Below are 26,186 nucleotides of genomic sequence, written 5' to 3' on the forward strand. Positions count from 1 at the left end.
AATGGCCATGTTCAAAAAGAGATAGTGGTTTCAATGGTCAGAATAAATAAAACAGGCTTAAGGCTAACTTTTGCACCACAAAGAGCATTCTTAAGCCTGCATGGTACAGACCACACACCTTGGGAATGAGATGGCCTCCGAGGCCACCTCAGCATGGCTCCGTGGCAGCCGTGAAATCACAGACACTTTAACATCATTTTAACATCATGCTAATGTACAAAGCCTAAGGGATCCTGCAGTTCTGATGTGAGAGGTTGGGGGATTCTTCCATTCTTCTGGCATTATGCTGGCCTGTTCACAGTGGAAAAAATGGATGTTTCTTTCTGTGTGGGTTCAATCTCAACATGGAATGATTAAAACAGTCGATTTCAGGGAAAAAGAATCATCCTCTTTGCTTTCTCCCAAAGCCATGTCTAATCCTTAAAATACTTTAGGATAATCCCCTCTCTGTTGTGATTCTGAATCCAGGTAGCATCACAATTAATGAAATTATTATTTTGTCTGTCTGTGGAAAAATGGAAATTGTCAAAGCTGTTTTTCACAATAATCTCACTTCCCATAGTACCCATCCCTTGCCCATCAAATCCAGAGTTTCATCACAAACATTTCAGCCAGCGTCATTCATAATCGTGCCCTTGGGGCCAAGGGGGCCAGCGGTGCCCTGGGGGGCATGGAAAGGAGCGTGGCCAGCAGGGCGAGGGAGGTTCTCCTCCCCCTCTGCTCTGCCCCAGTGAGGCCACATCTGGGGGGCTGCGGCCAGGTCTGGGCTCCCCAGTGCAAGAAGGGCAGGGAACTGCTGGAGCAAGGCCAGGGCAGAGCTGCCAAGGGGATCAGGGGCTGGAGCATCTCCCTTGTGAGGAAAGGCTGAGAGACCTGGGCTTGTTCAGCCTGGAGAAGAGAAGCCTGAGGGGGGATCTCATCGGTGCCTATAAATATCTGAAGGGCGGGTGTCAGGGGGATGGGCCGGGCTCTTTTCAGTGGTGCCCAACGCCAGGCCAAGGGGCCATGGGCACAAGCTGGAACACGGGAAGCTCCCCCTGAACATGAGGCCAAACCCCTTCCCTGTGCGGGTGCCAGAGCAGGGGCACAGGCTGCCCAGAGAGGCTGTGGGGTCCCTTCCCTGGAGACATTCACCCCCCGCCTGGATGCAGCCCTGTGCCCCTGCTCTGGGGGTGCCTGCTCAGGCAGGGGTGGGATGGGGTGAGCTCCAGAGGGCCCTTCCAGCCCCTGCCATTCTGTGATTCTGTGATATTATTAAAGGGCTGTGATGGACCAGAGATTCAGGCACCATGATTGGAAGAGACCTTCCAACAGCACCTCAACCATTTGCAGATCATTTGCAGTTTAGACAGTCCTCAGCAACAGAAGGATGTGACCCTCACTAAAATTATCCTGATTTTACTACAAGCAAATACAGGCACAAGACATCATGTAGAGTGACAAGCCAAGTAAAAGCAGATGTGGTGGGAAGAAAACAGAACACTTGACTCCCAAAACAGACATAGTGTTACAATCAACACCTTGATATGACACAGAAATGAGAAATTATGTGACCCAATCATTTGGAAATCTTGCTATCTCTCCCAGTGCCCCGGTGCAGAACGAGAGCAGAAGGCTCCTCTCATTCCAGCCTTCATCTTCATCTGCTGCCTCAGTGCTTTTCAGCATCCTTAAATCCATAGACAACCTCACTTCTGCAGGATGTAAAATCCAAGGGCCATCCTGTGGGGTGCTGCTGTGGGGGCTTTCCTTTATATCCAAATAAAAATGAGGCTAAGTTTTAAGAGCTTTGGGCTTACATTTTCTCCCCTTTCATTTATTTTTGTTTCAGAATGTGCCTTTTTATTAAATAAAAAGACAACAAAGAAATTTCTGTCATCTCTTGGGCCATGTTCTGATGCCTCATGGACCACCAGTGGTTTGCAGACCACAGGGTGAGTAATGGCGCACGAGAGCACATTGCATGTTAAGTCCTCTGCTCTGACTCCTTCTGCCAAACTCTGTTCACACTAACGTGTTTGCCCATGCTTTGTCAGACCCAATTCTGTGTGATTTGAGTTATGAAGCTTCCGTCACATCTTTGGGGAAAATTATTTCACTGTCTACCAGGTCTCTCGGGCCAGAATGTGGATTCATGAAGCCTGCGGTGTGTATTTAGTAGAAGAGCGCTTTGAAAGTAATAAGGTTGAGGAAACAGGGCCAAAATTCTGTCCTCGCTGGCGTGGTGCTGGTTAGAACACAGAGGAACCAGCTGAATGACAAGGGTTGGAGGATGGGGGGCTTCTACAGGGGCCGGTCCATCACTGAATTTTGTAACCTTTGGGAAATCCTTTGACTTTAATCACCCCAGCTGGGAAACCGAATAAACCTTCAAACCCTTGCTAAAAAGCCAGCTTCTGCGCTTAAATTGGTGTTATCACTTACATAAATAACAAACAAATCATATGGTTTGAGCTCTATTTCCTGGCTGGAAGGAGCGTGAAGACTGATCTCTCACATAAAGCAAATTTTATACCAGTTTTGCTTTATAACAAGTGCTGTATTGCACTTGTGAACATGGGTTAACAATATTGTTCTTTCTGAAAAAGTTAGCGCGCACTGAAATGTTTCAGACAAACATCCTACGAAGACTTAGTGGCCTTAGCTTGTTTGACTTGGAATCAGACTTGATTTCTAATTAGCCAATCTTCAACAGTCTGTCAGAAAAAGCAACGAGCTGCCAATTTTCACACCTTAGCTCAAAAAAAGATCCCAATAAAAGTCGTAAGAAAAAATGGCCTATCACTTCTACTGCTAGTAAATTCCCAATGTGTTCAGGATTCTTCTCCATTCACACACACCCATGCATACATACATGCATGTATATGTATGTGCCTACACACTCATACATGTCCACCACCCAAATCTTAATATGTATAAGCTAGAGACTCCAAGGTAAGAACATTTTCTTAATTTCCTACAATTTTCCATAGAAAAGGAAAGTTCCATGTATTTAAACAAGCCTCAACCATTTAAAATGACCAATGTTAACCAGAATCTTAGCTGTTTAAATCAAAACACATGCACTGATGTTTTTATAACAAAAACCTATGGGGAAATGAAAAAAAATAGAGAGTGGATAAAACATGCTGAAATATAAGCTATCAAACAGCTGTTTAGGTCAAGCATAGATGTGGTATAAGTAGCATAGCTCAATGGAGTTGAAACTGCACCCATCATTATTTTAACAGTCTTTAAAAAATTCCAGCGCAAGTCCCAAATGTATCCATAGTATTTTCCTTCTAAAATTCATCCATTTGGTTTCATTGTTGATCACTTTCTGTGGCCCCCAAATCTCAGACGTGAGTGGCTTCCACAGGGACACCAAATTAAAACTGCGTCCAGTGAGAAAAGAAGAAAAGCTTCTTAATTTTCGCTCAGTTTTTCTCTGGGTTTTGTCAAGATTTCTCTTTGGTAGATATTTCATAATTAGTTTTCCTCACTTCTGAATTGCTATTTATCTTCATGCTTTGATTTTAGAGCCTTATTTACAACCGTATAACAGTCTTTACTTCAGCATCTTGCTTAGAGAAATAGCTGAGAGTTTGGCTCCATCATAATTGTATATAATCTTGAGGGAATGTATATAATCAGAGGGAATCCTTGAAGGGACTGAGTGTATCATGGACGTCACATGCTGTCCTCTGCTAGAAATGTGTCTAAGCAGCAGCATTCTGTACTTACCTGCAGATAAGCTACCTTTACTACCCAAAGGATCATGGGCATAGCTTAGTTCCCCTATACTTTCTGACCCTTCTTCTTTGAAGGCGTTGCTTGGAGAAGTAACTCTTTCATCACAGAGATTAAAAATCTGAAAGCCGATTAAAAAAACCAAAACCCAGAGCAAGTATTACTGTCCTTGCTTCTCAAGTGGTTAATTTTCATGGAGGCTGTTTTACTACCTTCACCCCTGAGGAGCAGAGTAAGTTAACATGTTGTTTTATGGAAAAATGGTAGAAATGGAGATGAAACAGCAAAATATGTGCTCTTAATGGTGTTGGCAGACCCAGAGATGTCTTAATCTAAATTTTTGCTTGTGCTTCACATTTTCAAGTATGGTTCTGTCTTCTTTTCCCTCTCTAATAGTATTCAGATGCAAGGGAAAATATGGTTCACTGTCAACCACAGTGGTTGTACAGCTTCAAGCCCATATACTTTGCCTATAAACTGCTTTGTGGGGACTTCTTGACACTTAATCAGAGCATCTGGTACAAGAAAGGACAGTGGGTTTTAGTCCTGAAGACCTTTTTTGGCTGTTAGGGAGCCCCTAACTCAGGCAAATTCCAACTGACTTCAAGAGAAATTTTGGCCAATTAAAGTCTAGGTGAGAACTCCCAGATTTGGCCAATACTAATAAAATTAGAGAAATGTGACTCGCTTCCTCAGCTAATAGTTTCCTTAAAGGCACTACCACATGCCGCTACAGTTCTCTAATCTCTCTCGGCAGCCCAAACCCAGCTCCTCTTGTTGCAGTGTCTGCTCCCATAGATGTCAATGTCAGTCATGTCTGCTAGGGATTATTTGCATTCCTTAAGCAAGCATTCAGCCCATAAATTACGGCAAGAAAGGCTCCTCTTTGAGCCCTCATTTTTAAATTCCTCTTTAGGAAGGTTTTTGCTCGTATCACGATCCATTAACTAAGCCATATGTAGGATCCTCCATCCAGAACCATTCCACTCCCAAAAACACAACTGCTAGGGAGAAATGAATATTTGGATCTGTTCTTGTTTTCCTTTCTGGCTGTTTATTTAACACCGGAAAGATTATTGAAGATGTTATCTCAGAGAGAGTTCACTGGGGCATTTTTATGTGATGATATTATTGCAAGTGCAGTCGGCTGGCTCTTATCTTCAGCTAATAAAGGTGCATTAAGCAGGCAAAACTGACCAAGTGTGCGTTGACCATAATTTCAATACAGATTTTTTTTAAAGTAAATATTCCATTTCTTACATCTTTTGTTCAGTTTTAAATAGTTCTGCTTTGCTTCCCCTACCTAAAAACTAGAGGGGCTTCATTTGAGAAAGGACTATTTGGGTGTTTGTCTCACTCCTTCACAGCCACTAGCACCTATGTGATAGTGTATAACCCAGAAAAGTCCCTAATTTCACTGTGAAAAAGCTCTCCAGCACCCTACAGCAAGTGTGAAGTCCTTGCTAGGAGAAGAACAAGTTATTTATAAATTGATGGAAAAGCCCAGATGGGACTAAACCATGATTTACAGTCCCAACTCCTGCAGAAAATGGTCTTTCTGCACCTCCAATTTCCCCGGAGACTCCTGCCTGTTTGAGGAGAGGGAAAATGTATTTCCAGCTGCAGATCTGGCCATTTGTAGCCACTCAAATCTGCTAGAGCTGCCATGGATTTGTAAGCGTTTTCAGTGCCCCACAGAGCTCCGTCACAGCCTGGTCCAACCGTTCTGATGCTTCGGCAAGGGATTAATCCATGCAGTAAGGAAACATGGGATTATTCCTATTAATACGGCATAAATGATGTGGAACAAGTATCATGCAGACTTTAAGAAAGGCCTCAACATCACCTTTGGGGCAGATGAAGTTTAACTGTACTCCTTTTTTTCTGCATTTCCAGCATTTTTAGCAGACTGAGGCTGAATTTCACAGTCTGTTGGTAATTTGTATGCATTGTTACCACTCAATGATCGTATTCTTTCTGGTGACCCCACTTGAACTTGCTTCCCTCGAGTCCATGGCAAGTCCAGGAGGCAAGGGCTTGGTTTACTGCAACGAGCCCTCAGTGGGACTACACCTTTGGACCACCCAGGACCGGCAGCGAGCTCGTATCTGGAGCACATCTGCGCTCCTTGACCCACCTTGGCTTCCCCTTCATTTCTGGTCTCATTCAGACCCAGCGTGCCCTCCACGGTTTAGCTCACAGGTACCTCCGAGACCTCATCGCTTTCTCCCTCTTTCTCTCTCCTTGCAAAATTGACTGCAGCAGCAGCGTTGGCTTTATTTGTCTTAACTGAGAGCAATTGAGTACAACTGGTGTGAATGCGGCAGGCTTTGCTGGAAGCCATGGGAACTCCCATGCCAATTTGCATCCTCTAAGAGGCTGGCCCAGGATGTTTTCTATTTTAATTTTTATGTCTGCACCTACTGTTCCAGTTGGATGTATTTTAAAGTAAACAGAGTTGATAAATAAAAACTTGTGCATATCCGAGTCATCCCAGAGTGTTTCTGTTCCTCCCTCCTTGCCTCCCTTCTCCTAGTCTTTTACTGCTTGCACAGATACAACACTTAGATATTCAGCCGGCATGCCAGTTTCCTCTTGCTCAGTTGATGCATCCTGAAATCTGCTTCTTTGAATAGACTTCTAAGAGAAGTAGTGCCACGGTGGAGAATTTGGGATCATGGGTGGAAAACTCCTTATGCAGGACTTTTCACCCCAAATTAATCATCAATCATCAACAACCAAGTACATTTTACTCTGACCTTGGGCTTTGCCGGAGCCAAAATGCAGAGGCTTAATGAGAAGGATGGGAACGGAAACACGCAGCTGACAAATAGCCCTGTGATTCCTTCTGGATCTAGATGGTGGAAACAACAGGGGAGCGTGCCCACCTTCCAGGTGAAGGTGAAGGGGGGAGTGGGAATGGGTCTGTCTTCCCTGTCAGCTCTCGTGATGCTCACCTTCTCTGGCCTTCTGCACCGCCAGCTCTGCGCTGTGTGTTTAGGCGCTTTTCCAAATCTGTGACTTCAAGAGAATTTGCCTTAGTTTGAAGCACCAGCCTTTGATCCCAGTAACCAAGGTCTTTATTTGTTTAAGATGGTAATTAACTGAAATTAGTAATGGAAAGATTTTTTACCTTAATGGGCCCTTAAGTGTTTGAAAAGCACTGTTGGATTTTTTTAAAAAATATAAATCCCACCCTTTTCCCACTTCGTGAAACCGCTTTCTGTTGATCCTTCTCATTAAAGACCTCAGAGCTAAATGCTGGGGCTTGTGACTTGGGAAGCATATGGATCTCACAGTCCATGCAAACCAAAAGACGAGGCATTCAACTGCACAGACTGTTCCTGTTTGTTTATTGTCCCAGCAATGGGACTTCTTGGCTCAGCAGCCATCGGAGCACAGGTTCCAGACTCGGCTTTTCAGGCTCTTGCTGTGTGTCCCAGCTGCATTAAAACCCTGGCAGGTCTAATTCTTCTCCGACGGCCACCTTCCTTCACTTAAAACAAGCCTGGGGATCGTCAGGCCTTGGTTTATTTCCAAGGTCTATTAATTGAACCTGCAGGGCTCAGTTCTCCTAACACACAAGGAGCCCAACTCCACAAGCTCCACGCAGCTGCTCTGACTATTGCAAATGCAAGAGCACATGCCAGCCTCGCATGTCTACGTGGGAAATAAGGGACTATTCCCAGAGCAGGGGGACTAAAAAAATATAATTAAACTATTTTTTAAAAGAAGGTCTCATTGAGAGTATGTTTCCTGGCTATGAAGGAATTATTCCTTCACAAAAATTGTGTTTGCGTCCAAACAGAGCTGTGGAAAGGGTGGGGTGCGAAAGAAGCTTGCCTCAAAGGCCGGCTCAATAAAGGGAGACTTTCTCACACCCTGACATCTGCTACCCAGAGTCCATCTATCCCTGCCCGTAGCCAGAGAGACTGCTTGGTGTCGGGAGCATCTGGGGGAGGGACAGGAATTCATTGCCTCAAGTGGCCCTTTTGAAGCAACGTGTCACAGCTCAAATGCGAGACATCCCGAAGCTGGCAGAGAACCTCCAGAGGCTTCTGAGCTGCTTCGCCCACTTTTCTAGGGCTTGTCATGGCTGTCATTCAATTTTTTTCAGACACATGGGAAAATAGAAGAAGGAACTGAGGCTTTGCATTGTATCTTCTCTGAAGCAAAAGGCTCATTCTGAGGTGGTGCAGAAGAGCTGCAGGTTTCTGCTGAATGATGACTGAGTGAAACATTCTCCTACCGGGGTCCTCACCCCTCTGAGGAGTCTTCATCTTTGCTGATGAAAGCAAACACCTCCTGCTTCTGTGCCTTATTTGTATTTTCCTCTTTCAAGCAGTGGACACATCTCTCTTCTGTTTATCTTCTTCAGCTGGGCATTTTCTGAGTCTCCACATTTCCAGCCAGTCTTTGGACAGAAGATGATTAAAGGGCTCAAGTTATCGACCCCCATGTCAATGGGATCTCCTTAGGGGTCTCTCTGGCCCAACAGTTACTCCCATAGGATATGGGTTCTGTATTAAACCTGACAGCCCCTTGAAGGTGCCTCAGGTATTTCAGGACGTCTCAAGGCAATATATGCAAGTCCCAAATGCCTGCAGCTGGGTCAAGGTCAATCCATTGTCCTACTTGGATGTAACTACTCAGTGCCCGTGACCACTTGCAAGCCTGGCTTCACCTGCTTGGCCCCAAAATAATGGAAGTTCCCCTCACAAGCAATAGTTTGCTGAATGAAAAGGGGGGGGTGAAGCAGGCACAGCCTTATCCCACCATTGGTGAATGCAGGCTAGCCATCTCCGTCGGCCTGGGCCCAGGCAGAACCAGATCCCACAAGTATCTGGGGAAGGCAGAGAGCAGAGGGGAGCGAATACACAGAAAGCCATTTGTTTGAAAATCTGGGACACACATTGACTGAAAATATTTTTCAGCATTCGCTGAGCCCTAATAGGAACTCACACATTCCTTGAAATGGGCTATTCATTATACAGCAGCTAGTAAAAAAGAAGGGATTTTTTCCCCCAGCCCTTAAACATGATTTTTAGCTCCAACAAGGACTTTACGAAGTTCACGTGGAGAAACTTCACCAAGGGCAGCACGCACCGCCGTCGGCCGTGTGCGGGGCTGGGGCACTTGCTCAGGGCTCGGCAGCCCTGGCACAAACCCGTGTTCATGGGCCCCTTGTGCCTGGGAAGCCGTGCCAAAGTCATGAGCTTTTATTAGCACTAACTTTCCATTTAGTCGGGAGGGACCTTTCCATTTGCTTCCCCGGCAGTATAGCACTGGCTCCACCTCAATATTTGCACCTTATAAAGTGTTGTCATGACCCGACTAGAGCAGTTTATACAAGGCCCTTCAAGATCCCCAGTAATGAAGAGTAAATAACCAAGGAAAGCTTTCTCTCACTTTGCAGCTTTCTTTCAGTCTCAAAAGAAATAAAACAACTTACTTAACAGCATTCTTTAATCTTTTGCACCAGTGGCCTCCTTTATAGGGTGTTATACAGAGCCAGTGTAAATCCAACCTCTGTAATGGGGTCAGTGTTTCTCAACAGGTGTTGGGTGGATACAGTGTAAGATCTATTTTTTCAATAAATGTCAAGCCAGAAAGCTTGCTGTTCATACACAGGCAACGTTAACATGTGGTTCTCTCACGTGCTCGCCCTCCCCTCCCCAGCACCCCTTTCCCAATCTTTTTTTTTTCCAGCAGCCCACCAAGGTCTCCAGTTTAATAAAGGAAAGCAGTGAATGCCCATTGCCCAGAGCACAAGAGCTGCCGTGCTTTGGGCATGACAGACCGCAAAAAGATTGGAGAAATCCTTCATTTTCTGGAAAGAAATCCTTCCTCCTGCTCTCTTTCCACCAAGGAGCTGCAAAACACACCGGTGGTGCAGGGGAACTATAGCAAAGTCATCCGAAAAGACTCGCTGCATTGTCTGGGAGCAGGCCCGGGCCTGATCCTGAGGCTCTTAATTATTCTTTTCCTAAAGGCAAAACACTCTCAGGAGCCAGCAGAAAGCTCACCTGAGTAAGGACGACATTAGTGAGCCCGTGGCCATCAAGTTACAGCCTGAACCGGGTTTGTTGACTAACAGATTTGTTTCAGCAAGGGCACAATTTTACGTCTGCTGTTCAATGGTCCAGAAAACTATATCATGGTGGCATTAGGAAATAGTATAATTAGCTATTCAGTTAGATCCCAGAGAAGCAAGTCGTCTACATAATGCAAATATATGCTCATGCATATGACCGTTGTTTTATGTGGGTCTTTTAAAATATTTGCATTATAATATAAATTAAAATCTTTGCATGCATCTTCTTTGGATCAAGCTACTGTTCCTCAACCGGTAACTGCCAGGTAATTAGTCATTAGGCAGCTCCCCTGGGGCTGCTGTTCCTCTCTGGTGTCAAAACCTGCTGGACTCCCCATTCCCCAGACCGTCTGCCCATGTGAAGGACGGGTCCAAGAGCATGAAACCTTCTCTGCAGTCTTTATTTGTATGGGAAACTAATGCAAAATATTTCTGTGAGTATTCATTTGAATTTGGGGGGGAGGAATCACACTTTGCAATCATTTGGGCTTATTCAGCAAAGTATCTACTTATGTACTTAACTTTAAGCACGTTCTTAAGTCCATGTCCTGTTCATCAACACGTTTCAGCATCTAAATAAATCCTTAAGCACTTTGCTTTATAAGGGACTATAAGAATTGAAGTATACTGGGAAAATATTTGTGGAAAGCAATTTGCAAGGTATTATAGAAACCAGACCTTAAATTTGCAGGTTCAAATATCCTCGCTCTACTCTTTCAGTGAAAAATACTCTGCGGTCTGTCAAAACTGAGCAACAAAGTTCTAATTCCAACATTTCTGATCAAACTTAGGCTCTGATGAAACAAAATATCCATATAGATCGTCATCAAACAAAGCAGGAGAACAAATAGATTCAAGGGCATTGCCAACTGCTCACAGATATTCCGCGAGCCAGTACAAAAACACATTTCAAGACATGTTATATATTTGTTGTTAATTTTTATCTGGTGGTGGGTATAAAATTACCTGTGGTATATAGCTAATAAAAAAAATCTTTGTTTATATCAGAGTTGATTACATTTTGTGGCCACCAACCCAGTTTTGTCTGGTTGGATGTTAGTCAGTTAAAAAAAGAAGGTGTTTCTTTCTGCTCTGTTTTTATCTGGTAAACCAGAAACCAACTTACTCATTATATATTCTGAAAGCAGTTTTAATAATCTGAGTAAAGTGCTGCAAACATTTATATATCTGGGGAGGAAGAATGAAATTGGTGAGATACACGATCATGCGGGCTGGCTGAAAATGGATTTTTCTTTTTTTTTGTTTTCTTTTCTAATCCAGTTTGAACAGTCGAACTACCAAGCGAGTTGGTATCCACCATTGTTTTTGCATCGATATTGCTCTGTTCCAGTGGGTTTGGATCGTGTCTCTACTGTTGAGTTGGCAGAGTTGCAGGAGAGTAGATTGTAGCCCAGGGATCAATATACTTTCAAACTAGTTAGGAAAAAAACCCCCAAAACATCAGTAGAAGTACTTTTAAAACAAACACACAGAAAAATTGTTTTATGCTTCAGAAATGTTTCATTCAAAATGTCTGTAGAAATTTAGTTTAAAGGATTTCCTCCTCCCAATGAAAAAAAAAAAGGCATTTCCCACCCCACCCCCCAACATCCTAGTTGTGTCTTGGTGGATTTGATACTTCTTGAATACTCATGATTTACACAAAAAAGCAAGACACCAATGCCGTAGGTGCCACCAACTTTAACACTTTCTCAAAGCCAACTTAAGGAGCACTTTTTAATAAAGATGAGACTTTTCACAATTATAACAAATTCCACTACGTACTAGAGTTTAGATCAAACCAACTGAGGTTGAAAGTGGAGTGTGACGGCAACACGACCGTCCCGGTTAGACAATGCGAAATTCATCCCAGAACAGTGAAAGTAAAATTAGCAAAGGAATGACATGAGTAACTGCTGTGTGATCAAGATCAGTAACTTTCAAGAATGTTTGGATGACACCAAAATCAGGAAGGGCCTCCATATAAACACTTCCACGGCTGAGTAATGATGGAAGTGATTTATTTCTAATGAAGATACAGTAACAGATATTAGAAGCCACATGGGATTCTGAGGCTATCTGGTGTGCTATTGTGAATATTTTCTTTTCTGATAAAGTACATTTGGTTAAAGAATCCAGTCTTGATCTGAAGACTTCAGAGTTTCAAGAGGCATAAGAAAATACAAATGCTTCTGAAGATGCAGCAGGATGCAGTTACTTCTAGTTTTAAATTAAACGTGGATCATTTGTAATAATAATAATGTTAATAATAATTATAATAATTATTATAATAATGATAGTAATACTCTGTTAGTAGCAGACAGTTACTGGTTAGGGAAAAGAGGTTAAAAACAAGGACAAGAACAGAACAATCCTTCCCCTGGTTTGTCCTTCCAGCTCCCAGCAGCTTAGGAACGAAGTAAACCAGACATTGCATCCAGGCTCCCATGTTTAGTAGCTACCAGTGAACTTATCCACCATTAATTTGTCTAATCCCTTCCTGAATGCATTCTCTTGGCCCCCATGACCTTCTGCGGCAGAGATGTTGAATAAATACGATCTCTGGATATTTGTTCAGATTTTGCAAGCATAAAACAAATAGTAACATAGGATTAAGTCATGATTGTGCAACTTCAGCCCTCATGGATCTCAACGGGAGTTTCAGTTGTTCAGTTTCGTTTGCAGTTTGGCGTTTCTGTAGGACAGGAGCTGCATGTTCCTCTAAGCTTTGTTCAACACTGTGTGAGCTGCAAAAGGAAAACGGAGCTTATTTCAGTACAGGATCTGGACAAGGGCACATTCTTACCCTGAGGATGTGTTTGTTAAAAAAAAAAAAAAAGTTTGTTTTCCTAAAAATTACTCGTGCATTTACAAACTTTTGCCACTAAAGCAAAATGCTACTATAAGTTAAAAAATTGAAAAATGACTAGGAAAGCCCACGTCTTTCTTTTTTCTTTGGAAATATTGCAGAAATCTTGCAAGTTTCTAATTAAAAGTGAAAGCACCAAAGACGACACCTTTTGGAAAAACTCACTGAATTAAAGCCTTTAATTTTTGGTTAAATAATGGTTCGGAAGAATATTTTCGGGCAACACAAGTAATAAGTAACTTTCATTTCTTTACTTCCTTGTAGGGATCAAAGCCTTAGACCATATCATAGAAGTTTCTTTCAAGCAAGGAAGTTGTTCCTGCTTTCAGGCAGTGGGGCAGCCTTTCATTCAAGTGCAATAGCACCTCGGAGGTCAAAAATTATACATCTTGCTCTTGCAATACATGTGTGCACAAGAGATTTAGTGGGTAATTTTGTTTATTCTCTAAACATAGGGATTTGAGTTACTGCGGATGTGAACAGCCATGTCATATGAAGGATCTTCCCAGGTTCAATGCTGGTATTGTTACATTTTGTTGGTGAGCTCCTGACTCAGAGATAACTTTATTTTAATGATTTTCTAACACTTCAGATCATGCCCTTGTAGTACCTTGGTCCACTGTTTAAGGTATACTACGTTATCTGTCATCATGACAGTAGTGTCAAGGTCAAAGTAGTGCACTATCTTTTAATTTTCAGAAAATCATTCACATTTTAGGGCTTGAGTAAAGATCTGAAATGTTTTTAGAAAGTGTAATACCGCAAGGAATTGTTCCAACACGTGAGACACTAACTGCCAGATACAGATGGGAGGACAAACACTACTACTAATGGCAAGAGCTGGTTACCCTGAGATGTGATTACCAGTAGATACCTTTACCAGCAAAATACAAAGGTAAATAAATTTTTAGCCATTTTTTGGGGGCACTTGGAGATGATCTTCTGGAAGAGGAGAGTGAGAATCAGAATAAAACTTCAGTCACTGTGAGCTGACACAAGGAGAGGGAATAAAAAACCCAAAGTTTGTAGATATCAGGTCTGCTTGCTTGACTGGTTTTATTTGAAAGAGTCATCTCTGATTATTAAATGCTCCTATTAGGGCAATCAGCTCCAGCAGACTTGTACTTGCAGGGTGTTTGAAAATTCTGTGCACCAGAAGTGGAAAACTGATGTGGTACTCACATTGTGAATAAGAGAGGAAAAACTTGAAGGGTCCGGAGCTAACTGGCTTACTTCATTAGGTCTGTTAGGGATAGGAATGGAAAAAGAGATTAATCTGCAAAGGAAGCTGCATTTTAGAGGTCAGCAAGCATCGGGGTAAAGTGAGAATTGCCAAAAGTCAAGCTGAGCTAGATCTTGCAAAGGATATTAAAATAAACAACAGAAGTTCTTTAACCAGGAGAATAAAAAGAGAACCAGGAAAGAAGACGTGGGTTTGCTATGCAGTAAGGATGGTGTTGAGATTAAAAGAAACAGTATAATTCCCAACATTAAATGAAGGCATTGTACGTGTTTTCGGTAAGGAAGCGTGTATAGAATATGGGATAAAGGCTGAATGGCTCGTGAGTGGCTGGGAATGAAAGTTACCACATCTGAGGAGGGAATTAAACTCAGAGGACTCAGTATGCTGAAATCAGTGTACAGAGGGAAAAAATAATCCAGAACGGTAGGAAAACTAGCACAGTCCATTAGCCAGGATAGAAATAAATGTATCCAACTGGGATGACCTGGGCAATTACAGATGCTTACAGCTGACTTCGGTAAGCTGAAAAGCTTTAGGAAAAAAAGGAGAGAATAAGAGTGATCACAAACATCAAGGTAAAGGAAAGAAGCAAAGGGTGATGTGACTTTACCTGGGATAATTCTAACATAAAGTCTTTCCCTGATCTTTTTTTCATTCTCTAAGCAGAGCTAAAAAAGCACATAGAGCTTCAGTGGAATTTCTTGGTTGAAGTGAAAAATATGGGAGCTTGCACCAATTTGTGTAATCCAGTAAGACACCTGCTGAATGGGAGCCAATCGTGTTGTCTGGAAAAGTTGGATGGTGGGAGGTTAGAGGCAATTCCTAAAGATCCATCCTGAACCAATTTTAAGCAGTGTTCTTGACAACCATAGTACCAAAGGTCAGACAAGATTAGACAAAGAAACAAAATTAAGCCTAGAGACCTAATCATTACAAAAGAGACTCAGCATGGCACCTAGAGTAGAGGACCCTGAAGGTTTAAGTGATATAAAAGACATTAGATTTAAGACAGCGAGATATGAAGTTGAGGGAAGAAGAGTGAGAAATTCTGCAAGTCAGAGTTTATTCTTTCCTTTTCCCTTCTCTTTCCCTTCCCCTTCCCCTTCCCTTCCCCTTCTCCTTCCCCTTCCTTTTCCTTTTCCTTTTCCTTTTCCTTTTCCTTTTCCTTTTCCTTTTCCTTTTCCTTTTCCTTTTCCTTTTCCTTTTCCTTTTCCTTTTCCTTTTCCTTTTCCTTTTCCTTTTCCTTTTCCTTTTCCTTTTCCTTTTCCTTTTCCTTTTCCTTTTCCTTTTCCTTTTCCTTCTGGTAGACCTGACAGTATATACTCATTCTCAGTAGGGCTGCCAGCTGCTAGTGTGACTTGCTTTTGAAAGAGGCAGGTGAAACACTAATGAATGTATTGAGAAGGGATAAATAGGACTGGGACAGTGAAATACACTGGTCGTGTCCTGGAATACCATGTGCCTTCAGTTACCTGATCTGAACCTGAATGGGTGCAGTGGGGAGGTATGAGGATGACTGGTGGAATAGGTACCTTGCTCTCTTTAGCTTAGCAAAGCAGAGGTGGAGCAGGGACACAACTGTCCCCAGAGACTGCCTACAGGGAAACGTGCCTGCAAGGAGGCAGAGCTCTCTGGATAGAGAACAATATTGGCATATAGAGCTCACACTGACCAGAAAGGCATTTACAGGTCTAGAGGGAGAATAAATGATCTGAAAACATCTAGTTCACTGAATTTGTTGGTCTCTTCAGACCAAGTCATTTCCATTGGCAGCAAGAGGGTCTGGAACAAACTTCTTGCAGAAGTAGCAAAGTAAGGAGCAAAGTAATTAAAAAGAGGAAACAGACCCCAGAAGTTCTTTGCAGTTCCTTATTTCTGGACCAGCAATTTGAGGCTTTGTCCAGAGCTTATTAAATCGTGCAGAATTCTCCATCAAGACCACCATTTAATACCTGTCCATATAACAGCCATCAGGGATCAGGAGGTACTAAATATAGACATTAAATAGTCTAGTGCTCCCTTACACTGGGTTTCCATTCCACTTGAAATTTCTCAAGCCTTCTCCTTCCCTCCCAACCCTACTTTTCAAACAGACACTTTAACAGAGAATCAGGACTGAGCTATAAACTAATTTTCACAGTTTCTAGGCCAGTTGGCATAAGTCATTGCCACCGAGCTGCTGACCAAAAGAAGCATGTATTTAACAGATAATCTTTGTGAAACACAGCGATAGTTATAGTTTTAGAGAGCCACATAATTTTAGCCTCTAACAAATATCACAAAGAAGGCTTTATCCTGTTCAACCTTGGGTCACTATCAAGAGCTTATTTTTAATGTGTTTTTCTCTGTTTACTCCCCTTCCTGATGTCATCACTGACATTCAAAAAAGTTTGTAAAGCATTGACATGTGGAATAATAAAGAGAGGATCAGTTTTTAAACATGAAATATTTTCAAATTAAATAAAACAATTTGCTCTTACCACATTTGCTTTTTCCCAATTTACATAATACAAGCAAGCCATTTTTATGTTTCAAAACTCATCTTCTGAGTACTTCTTAACTGAGATAAAATCTTTTAAAAAGAAGTGAACTACAAATAAAATCAGAGGAACACAGGTTTAACTGATCTTTCTTTGAAAGCTCTGTCCAAGTCAGGATACTGGATAGTCACTTCCTGACTTAAAAAAGCAATGAAACATTGTCCCAACATATATAGACTTAAATGCTCAGATATAATGAATTGCAGCCCAATATTAAATCTGCACAATTTCCCAAGCTCCAGATATGCTGACCCAATCACATGACCAATAAATAAAAAAGAAAAAACCCAACGAGAATTTCTCAAGAGAAAGCATCTAAGTGCTATTTTAACTCTGCAGACAGGGTACAAGGTGCCTTTTCATGATTAAAAGTTGTAATTCATTCTCTCAGGCTAGACGCTGACCAACACAATAAGCCAGATTCCATCCAGGGCCTAAATTCATAAAATTTAAGACCAAGAGGGACCATTAGATCATCTAGCAAACAACCCAGACTCTTGCATTTCATCCCGTTACTCCAGTATTGAGCCCTAAAGCAAGTGCTTAGTTAAATCATATCTGTGTTCAAGGTATCCCATCCCTGATATAATACCATGGAGATCATTAGTTCAGGAGATAAAACCACCCTTTGGACGTGGAGGTCTTGGGCTGATAGCTTGCTCCGTTATGGGATGACAGCCTCAAAAAGCAAAACGCAGCATCACCTCCAAGGTAACTGATGGGAGATGGCAGCAGACTGCCTGCACAAGCCCCCGAATGCCAACCCCTGAGCCAAAGATTTCTCTGTAAGGCTAGCGTTGCTGTCACGAGTTACAGGTCAGCCCATAGCTGTGGGACCCCAAGAGTGTCCTGATCTTTATCTCTGCCTGGGAAGAAAAGATGCTTAATGCAAATGAGGTCTTCATGCAAGCAGATGAAGGCTGCTTGTTCGATGGCCGTGATTTGGGGAACATGCCTTGCATTCTGCAAGGGCAGGGACATCATTAACCTTCCTTTTCTTAAAAAAAAAATCTGTAATTAAGAATATCACTCAACTTTCTGTTTTAAAACAGTGTGTTCTCATGAGAGCTCCACAGGTTGTTTGAAATCTGGGCCTCTTCCCAGTATTTTTCAGCCAGTTTCCTGAGCTTGCTGACAGAGCTGTCTGGACAGCCACTGGCTCACATTCCTCGCAGTCTCTGCTCCAAGCCAGCTTCTTTGGGCCCAATTTCAACAAATACAGACGGACCACCACAATCCAGAGCTCAACGTGGGACTGGCACCACATGCCTTTGAGATATTAAACATAAATCAGCTGTGGCGAGCAGAGACAGATGTGGGCGTTAAGAGAACTGCCAGCTCTATACTCTAAATATGGAGTTTTGCATAGGGAATGCCAAAGATCGCAGGTCTTTCTTTAATGCAAATTCGGCTGGAGGAGCAAGAAGAGCAGCCAATTAAGCAGCTTTGAATAGAAAGCAGGCACTTTCTATTGAATTTGCAGCTGGGAGGCCTGGGTTCAAGTCAAGAGAAGGGACGATATTGCAACGTCGAGTTGCTTTGCTTGAGACCCAGGAGAAAGAAGTCAATTTTGTGTTACAATAGCTCATGCTGAGAGAGCGTCGCTGCTGGGGACCCTGGAAACCCTCAAAGGGTTTCCGTGCCTTTGTCCTCTGAACTGGGAGAGCAGATACTCCGCTCAGCCCTCGGAGGAGGCACAACAGCCAACTTGTTTTCTGGAAACCTGCCTGAAAGGGCATTGTCAAGTACGATATGAGACTAGCAGGGAGGTGAAGCACAGGGTTGACTTGGTTGTTTCTAGAGGTTTCATGGGATTTGTAAGTAGCACTGAGAGCAGCCCTAATTCCCAGGGGAAGCCACAGGGTATCACACTGTGGGCAGCTGAGGCTTTTGGGCACACGCTGTTGACCGTACTCATCACAAAAGCCCGCAAGAGTCAAGTGCAAATATAGCCTTGTGGTTTAGGTCAACCTGGTATTCCTGACGCACCGTTGACTTCGTTTCCAAATCACTGCTGCATTTGTGATCTTTATTTTCATGGGTGTCTTGCTCGCATCTCGCCCTGGCACACCTGCAGACACCGAGAGGTCAGGTTGGGCTATGCCATCAGATATACCACTCTATTAAACACCTAGCGCGTCTCCCAATAAAACAATGCAAAAGTGCTGTAATAAATTGTGCCTAAATATAGTGCAGAACCAATATATATTTTAATGCTGCTTAATCATTAGTTCATTTATTGACAGTGACAACAATACTAAAAATATCATCTGCAAACCCACCGAGGGTCTCATTTGTAAAGCATTTATGCCTGTGAATAACTTTTCTCATATGCCTCAGTCCCACTGAGGCTGAGAGCTTTCTGGCATGAGAGAAACATATATCAGAGCTTATGGGTATGCATCAACAGGACTCGGTCTGAGATGCTGCTGGTGTTGATAAGGCCGTGAGATGCATTTTGGTTCCAAGAGACTCCAGCTGTGCTAGCCAGTGTCTATTTGATATCTCACCTGCCAGCTCCATCCTGTTTTAAAAAATGTGAGACTACAAAAGAAGATTAGAAACTGCTTTCATTTCCAAAGCCGTAGCTAAAACAGGGCAACGTTATGCTTCGACAGAAAACGAAGCACTGAGTGTTTTATTTAGGAATCAGGACATTCCACCAGATTTTATATGGGAAGTTTACATTGATTACAGACCAGAAACATCTTGTTAAGACTCCTGAACCAAAAAGGGATAGAGCAGCCAGCAGCTGGCAGATTACAGAGGTGGACTCTCATGTTAGCATCTGATTACCATTACATCAGGTGGCTTATAAACACAGAAATGCTGACACGCTCTCCTGAGTGCCACTGCAGGCCGACAGTGCTCCACAATCAGATCTCACTTGCTGGATTTCCCCTCATAGGAAAGTATTATTACTGCAAAAGAACTTGCAGCGAGTTGGAAGTTGACAGAGTTTTAGAAGAGATCTATCTGCATTCATAGGATGGAGAGCAGTCTCGCCTCATGGCAAACATTTCTGGTGTCTGGTGTCAAATTTAGTGAAAAAATATCATCGCCGGTGTCAGCTCAAATCTTTGTCAACGCAAAAGCTGACATCAGTACCAGTTCCTGCCAGAGATGGAAAGCTGAGAGCCAAAGGAGTCAACAGGGAGCTGAATATAGATCCACCTTTTAATAATATGACAAGGTCAGGGGGAGGCGACCTCGTCCTTTGTGCTTCTGAAACCTCGCTTACCCCTGTGGGCACCTTGGCTGGAAGCAAGTGAGTCCCCTTCAGTCTCAGTTACCGAGCATCAAAATTCATCTGGGAAAACTGTCCATCTTTGTTACAGAATTTCCAAATTTTCCGTCGCATTTCTACATAACAGCATAGAACTCAGTAAGAAAGAAGATCTGATGTGAAATGCATTTCCCCCCATAAATAAAAACATTAAAACTCTTCGGGCATGAAGACATCGTCTTAATTTCTGAAAAGGATTCTACCACTTCCTCACCGCCTTCTCTCTCACCTCCAGAAATATTTATTTGAAATATTCAATATGAAGAATAGGAAGTACTCTACAGAGTATTAAAAAGGAGGTGCGTTTGGAAACCCCTGTCTGTAATTACTCAAACACTTGCAGAGTCCTGCAGTTTGTATCTGTGACTCTCCCCTCAGCAGTAACAAGGTTTCTCGAATTCTCAGCAAGTGAGCAAAAAAACATCGGAGGTTTGACTTTAATACTTAGCAAAATATTTTTTTCTCTCCAGAGAAGACACCAACAAAGATATCTGTCCTCGGGAGAGCAAACGTGGTGTGTAGGGTACACTCTGATGTCTGGGAGGGTGTTGCTATAGATTAAGGTGTTTCTGAGCTGGCAGGCAGAATAAATGCCACAAACTTAAAGCATGTCAATATTTTCCTTTTCAATATTTGGCTTATGTTAGATACACAAGTTTGGAAGGTTTTTATGATGTAGAATTAAGATACTAGATAAAATTTGTTTCCCAGTACCACTGCAGGCTTCATACACATCCATTTAATAGAAGCCAAATTTTATAGCCAAGGACTAAAAAAGGACTGAAAAAAGAGAACAGGATGTTGCCAGGGTTCACCACAAAAGGTGACCTATCAGCACTATTTCTGAGGAAGTAAAAGTTCTCCCTGATTTTATTTGCTGGGAGGCATCGCTTTGCACTCTTGGTAAGTCTGGAAGAGAAAGCAAATTTCTTTTTAACTGGAAAAGATGAAAAAGTGGAAGTGGCAGCTCCTCGTTTCCTTTTCACATAAGGAGAGCAGTAACTTGAAATGATCCCTGCTGCAGCCTTGGGCTTGTACGTCTCTGCAGCCAAACTCTCACCAGCAGAGAGGCCATCTCATCTCCGTCCCCTGAGCACAGTTATCCTCCTTTAACTTTTAGCATGTTCCCTGAACCGAAATTTCCCTCCAATAGCGTATGTGTGAGACACAGGGAATAAGATAAGAATTGTAATATATCTAATTTCTTTCCTTCCAGTGAAGTTAAAGAGCTACAGATGAATTCTTTCCTCACTCCTCTAGCAGCAAAAAGAAAATATTGAAAAACAAAAATCCCTTCTGAAGAGGTTATTGGTTGTTAGACTATTGCTGCACATGGTTGAAGCTGGAAGATAGACAAAGTACCTCCATAAAAATAAAATCAGAAGAATAAAGTTTCTGAAGTTTTAATTTTCCCTACTAGGATCATAAAAATAACACGGCTTCCTTGGAGACAGAAAACAGAAGCAATTTCCTTTGTCAGAAAGAAAGAAAAGGGGAGTAGATCAGTTACCTGCTTTCTGGGAGCTAAGCTAAGCCTGGAGAAGACACCTAGTGCTAACTTAAGGGCTGTCTCAGCCAAGAAAGTATTAGCTAAGGCAACCCAACAACAGCACAGCTTCACCAGAGCTCTTTTGGGTAGAGGCTACAAAAAAGAGACTTGAGCAAATTTATAAAGGCCTCATTAACATCTAGGCAGCTGGAAATTATGGAGAAAAGTCAGAAAGCTAATGCCCTGGTTTCTTGTTTTTCCTGTCCCCATTGATGCAGCTGTGTGCAAGGGGCAATTATTTGGCAAACCTGCTCCACCTGCTCTTTCAGTGATGCATATTGATGCCAACCTCTTGGTGAAGTAACTTAGTACCAGTGGTGGTTTGCACTGGTGTGTCATGGAAGTACCTTTGTTGTTAACCGGGTTGGACCTACTGGTGGGGCATGCACTGGTGATGGACAGTCCTCCCCTTCCTCCCACCTAAGGCATTTCCAGGTGTGAGTCTGACACAGGAGAGCTGTTTTACAAATAAAAGGCTCTGCCCATACCTTTTGTTATAAACAAGCTTCCTATGTTGGAGAATGATCAAGTTATTGCTGTTTTGCTATGGTAGAATTTTAAAAAAAGGAAATAAAGATAGATAAACCTATAATGTTATGTGCATTAAGTAAAAAAGGATGCCTGATGAGCATATGCACTGCCTCACCGCTTTGGTATTTGGGGTAAGCTTTAAGGAGCCTTAGAATTAGGGGAGGCATTAGCCATAGAATTTTGCTAAATTGATAACTTCTCCTTACTAGATTTCTACTCATAGCGGGTAAGCTTCAAACACTATGATGATTTTTAAAGCAGTTCAGGAATCAAGCTCAAGATATTAGGAGAGTTTGACCATGTGATGGATCGCCACAGGCACGTAAGCCTTCCATGTAACTTATGCTATATTTTGGAAAACCTTTCCTAGGGCAGAGCTGCCTACAGGCTCAGAGATCCTGAATGTAGTACCTCTCTCTGTCAGCAGAAGCTGAACCGTGTCCCATCTTCCTATCTGTTACCGTGCACTTCTGGTTCTGAATGTGTTTGCTTCTCACTGTTGCTGAATTCATATCTATTAGCAGCAAAGCTACAGAAAAGAGGTGAAGAATACTGCCCCCTCCTCAAATTTTGCGTTTCTTTTTCTGCTTTGTACCGTTACAACACCACTGGGTAGTTTAAGCAACTGCATTATTTCAGATCAAGTCATAAAACATTTTGGATTAAAAAAGCTAAGGAGTGATTTATATTAGCACCGTTTAGAAGCGTCGGGGTGTGCCAAGAGATTATGATATGCCAAACAGTTACAAACATTCAGAACAAAAACAAAATCTATGGTGATGCTGCTGAAAGTCAGGTTAAATATAGGAACCAGGTTTGCTACGATAAAGCTTTCAAGCAGAAAAGTGAATGCAAATTTTTGACTGGTCCATACAGAGACGCAGGTGCTACGAGGAGAATTGTTATGCCGGATCAAAAGAGGAGCCAGTTTTTTGGTGTTAATGAGGTCTCATATATTGCAACCCGCATCAGGGATTTAAGCATTTTGTTTCGGTCCAATATTGAGCCTGGGTGACTTAATTACTACTAACAACTGCTAATGAAAAACTTAGTTAATCTCATGAGGTCTGAATCTTGGATCAGTATTAATTCCCAGCCACTTTGTTATCACCAGTTCTGGATGCCAAACCTCTCATTTTTTTCCTTTTGGTTGAAGTTGTAGCAAATTAATTACCTCCTTAATCCTGTAGAAATCAACAACACAAAAATAGCTCTTCCTTTACCCACGCCCAGTGGGTCTCTCAGCTTATAGATAAATGTTCCCTGAGCTCTTGGTTCTACCCTTTCCAGATTTTAACCCTCTTGCATTTATAAAAGACATTCTTCTTGAATGGGATTCCTTGATTTCTGAAGTTTAAGTTTCCCTCTCCAGTGTTTTCAGCTGCTGCTGGTTTTACTAGTGGATATAATGGATGCTAAATTTACCATGAGCATGATATTTCCAGTTTGAGCTGCCTTTGATTAACTGGCACTCCAGTAATTCAAAATGCTCATGGCTGTTGCACCTAGCAGACCTTTGGCAGCTTGTGTTGGCTGCCCATTTTTCTTGGGAGCATTCATGGGGAAAGGAATTTTATGTTCGCTAAAGCCCCTGATGGTGAAAAATAAAACACAGTGCAACACAAACCCCCCAAGAGGTCAAGAGGGCAGCGAAAATAAAAAAACCTCCTGACACGATAGTGCTTTGGAAAGATCTCCGTGTGAGTTGTAAATAAGCGCTCTGTTTCTCTGCATCTCTGAACCTCACGATTCACAGACTGCTCGGAAATTGGGTAAGTGTTCCTTTTTTTTTTTTTTTTTTTAAAACCCAAACTTGAGTAACCGCTTTTAAATGTATGGTTGGAAAATCTGGCTTGCACAGCAGACCTCACAGTCATTCTCCCAGTGAAATTCAATCCTCTTGGTTTATTTCGTTTTACCTAAGACACCACTGAAGGAAAAATGGTTTTGGAGTAGATAAATCTCTTTCCATCCATGTCTATGTTTTTTTTACAGAAAATCTTGGTTTGGTTTTTTGGTTTTTTTTTTTCCCCTTCAGCTGTAATTCAGATAGTCTATTTTCTACTCTCTGTTACCCACTGAATACGAGGCAAAGGCCCCTTGCAAGGAGCAGGCCGCTGGACGTGCGATTTCCTATGGCCGTGGCTGGGTGTCTTTGCTTGCTGTATTTGATAAGTGATCCAGACAGCCAGGAATGATTTACTGCGGGTCTGCGTTTGCCCTTCTGCTAGGATTACAATCTGGGAGGTTTTTCAACAAGCATTCTCAGCCCCCATTTTTAATCAGTCTTTCACCCGGATAGGCCAAGAAAAAGTTGTAAAGTCAGAAGAAACGCTGGCATCTGTTCTGTGACTCGGAACAGAGCAGAGGTTGTCTCCCTTCCATTTTCTGCAAACTCCAATTTTTTTGTTGACCACACACAAATGGTTCCAATCAGCTTCCAAAAGGCTCTTGTTGGCATTTTAAGATGTTTGCTCTTTGCATTCTTCTCTACATCCCCCTTTCCTTTCTCATCTGAAAGCAAAGAGGATGTTGAAAAAATGGACAAATTTTTTTCTTTTCTTCTTTTTTTTCTGAGCGATTCTGGTTTTCCATTAGATGAACACTTCTATTGAAGGGTGTTGTGCAATGAAAGTGCAACGGATATGGAAACCTCTTTATTATGCTTGGAATGTCAGTTTGGCCATTTGTTTTAGTTGGACCATGCAAAACACGGTCATGGCAAGAACAAGCCAGCAGTTTGCTCCTTTAATGACCCTTCCTCGCTAATGGAGCTCAGGCTGTCAAGCAGTGATGCATGTTCCTCGATTGCAGGTGAATTCAGGTGCTTGTCCATCCGGGGCCAGCTGGGAGCTGACAATGCCCATGTCAATCAGCTACCCAAGAGGCGTGATCGGCAATACCTCTCCGAATGGAGCATCCTCCAAGCATACCACCAGAGGAAGCAGTTAAAGGCTTTTTTCACCTCTGATGGCACTGAGCTGTTGAAGACGGCAAGGAAAGCTGAAAGCTCCTCAGGAAGGAGGAAAGGAACGATGGTTGTTCGTGTAGAAGCTGTTGCGACTGCCTGCAGTGAGAGGGAACAGAGGTTGCTGAGAAACAGAAAGCAAGAAAAAGAAGAAATAATGTACAGCAACTGAACACATATGTTTCTTCCAAAAGATTTTCTTCTCTGCTATAATTATGACAGTGAAATATATTCCTTTATATAAATAAAAATAACCCCCAAAAAATGAGCCCTTGGCATAGGCCAGTAAAATCACACATTCTGAACAGGGCCAGGCCAAGATGGAAAAATACTCAGTCTATTTTTCCTAAAATCTACCATATTTCTCCACTCTCTTCCCACCCCCTCAGTGTGAATATGTATGCAAGATGCTCAGATTTTGCAGGTATGTTTCAGCGATGCACAACCACAACGCTGTCGGCTGAAACCACAACAGCCCTCAGCGGACTGACTTCGTAGAGGTCCAATGGATCTTGTTTTGGCTTGAGGAACATCAGATGTTAAATGACAAACACCTCCAGAGAAAGGATTCGCCAGGCCTCGGTGGCCTGGGAAGGATTTCCACAGATGGCCCCGGTGGATATCACAGCCTCCACGCCAAAGTCCCTGGTTTCCTGAAATAATTTTCTACCTGGAGGATCCTTGGTTCCAGCAGGGTTTTGATTAGACCTTACACAGGAACTTCTACTGAAGCTGATAAAGTTCAGTCATTAATTCACAGAACTGACCAAATGTCCAGAGAACCCATGAAAAGGCTCAGATTTTGGTCCATGACAAGATGTAACAGATTGATATGACAATATCAGGTAGAGAAGCTGGAGAAACTAATGGCTCGAATCAGTGTAATTCACAGCTTTGAATAAGGAGGAGAAAATTTAAAAGAAAAGAGTTTTTTTCTGAAATTTCAACGGGTTATTTGGACATTTGCAATTCAAGAAGAAACTCAACCAACCTCCCCTGTTGTTTATGGGCTAATGTATATTGTGTGGCATACCTGAAAGGGAAAACAGCTGGAGAAAAACCCAACAGTAGTTCTGGGTTTTGCAATCCCCTCCTGTCTCCCTTTCCCAGTGCTCCCTTTTGTCCCTTCTCCAGCTGCAAACCCTTCAGGAAATATCTGTGTGGGGTCACCAGTGTCCTGGTGCCCCAACCTCATCTGGAAAGTTTGGATGTGCGAATACCACTCACAAGAAAACACTGAGTTCTTGCAGAAAGGGTTTTTTAAAAACAATAAAAAGGTGAGTTGTTGTTGTTTTTTTTTTTTAATGAAAATACAATCCAAAAAAAGAGAGGACCGGAGCAGGGAGAAGGAGACCTATTTCTCCTTGCTGCCTGGAG

The sequence above is a fragment of the Phalacrocorax carbo genome, chromosome 8 (genome assembly GCF_963921805.1).
Source record: "Phalacrocorax carbo chromosome 8, bPhaCar2.1, whole genome shotgun sequence".
Taxonomy (NCBI): domain Eukaryota; kingdom Metazoa; phylum Chordata; class Aves; order Suliformes; family Phalacrocoracidae; genus Phalacrocorax; species Phalacrocorax carbo.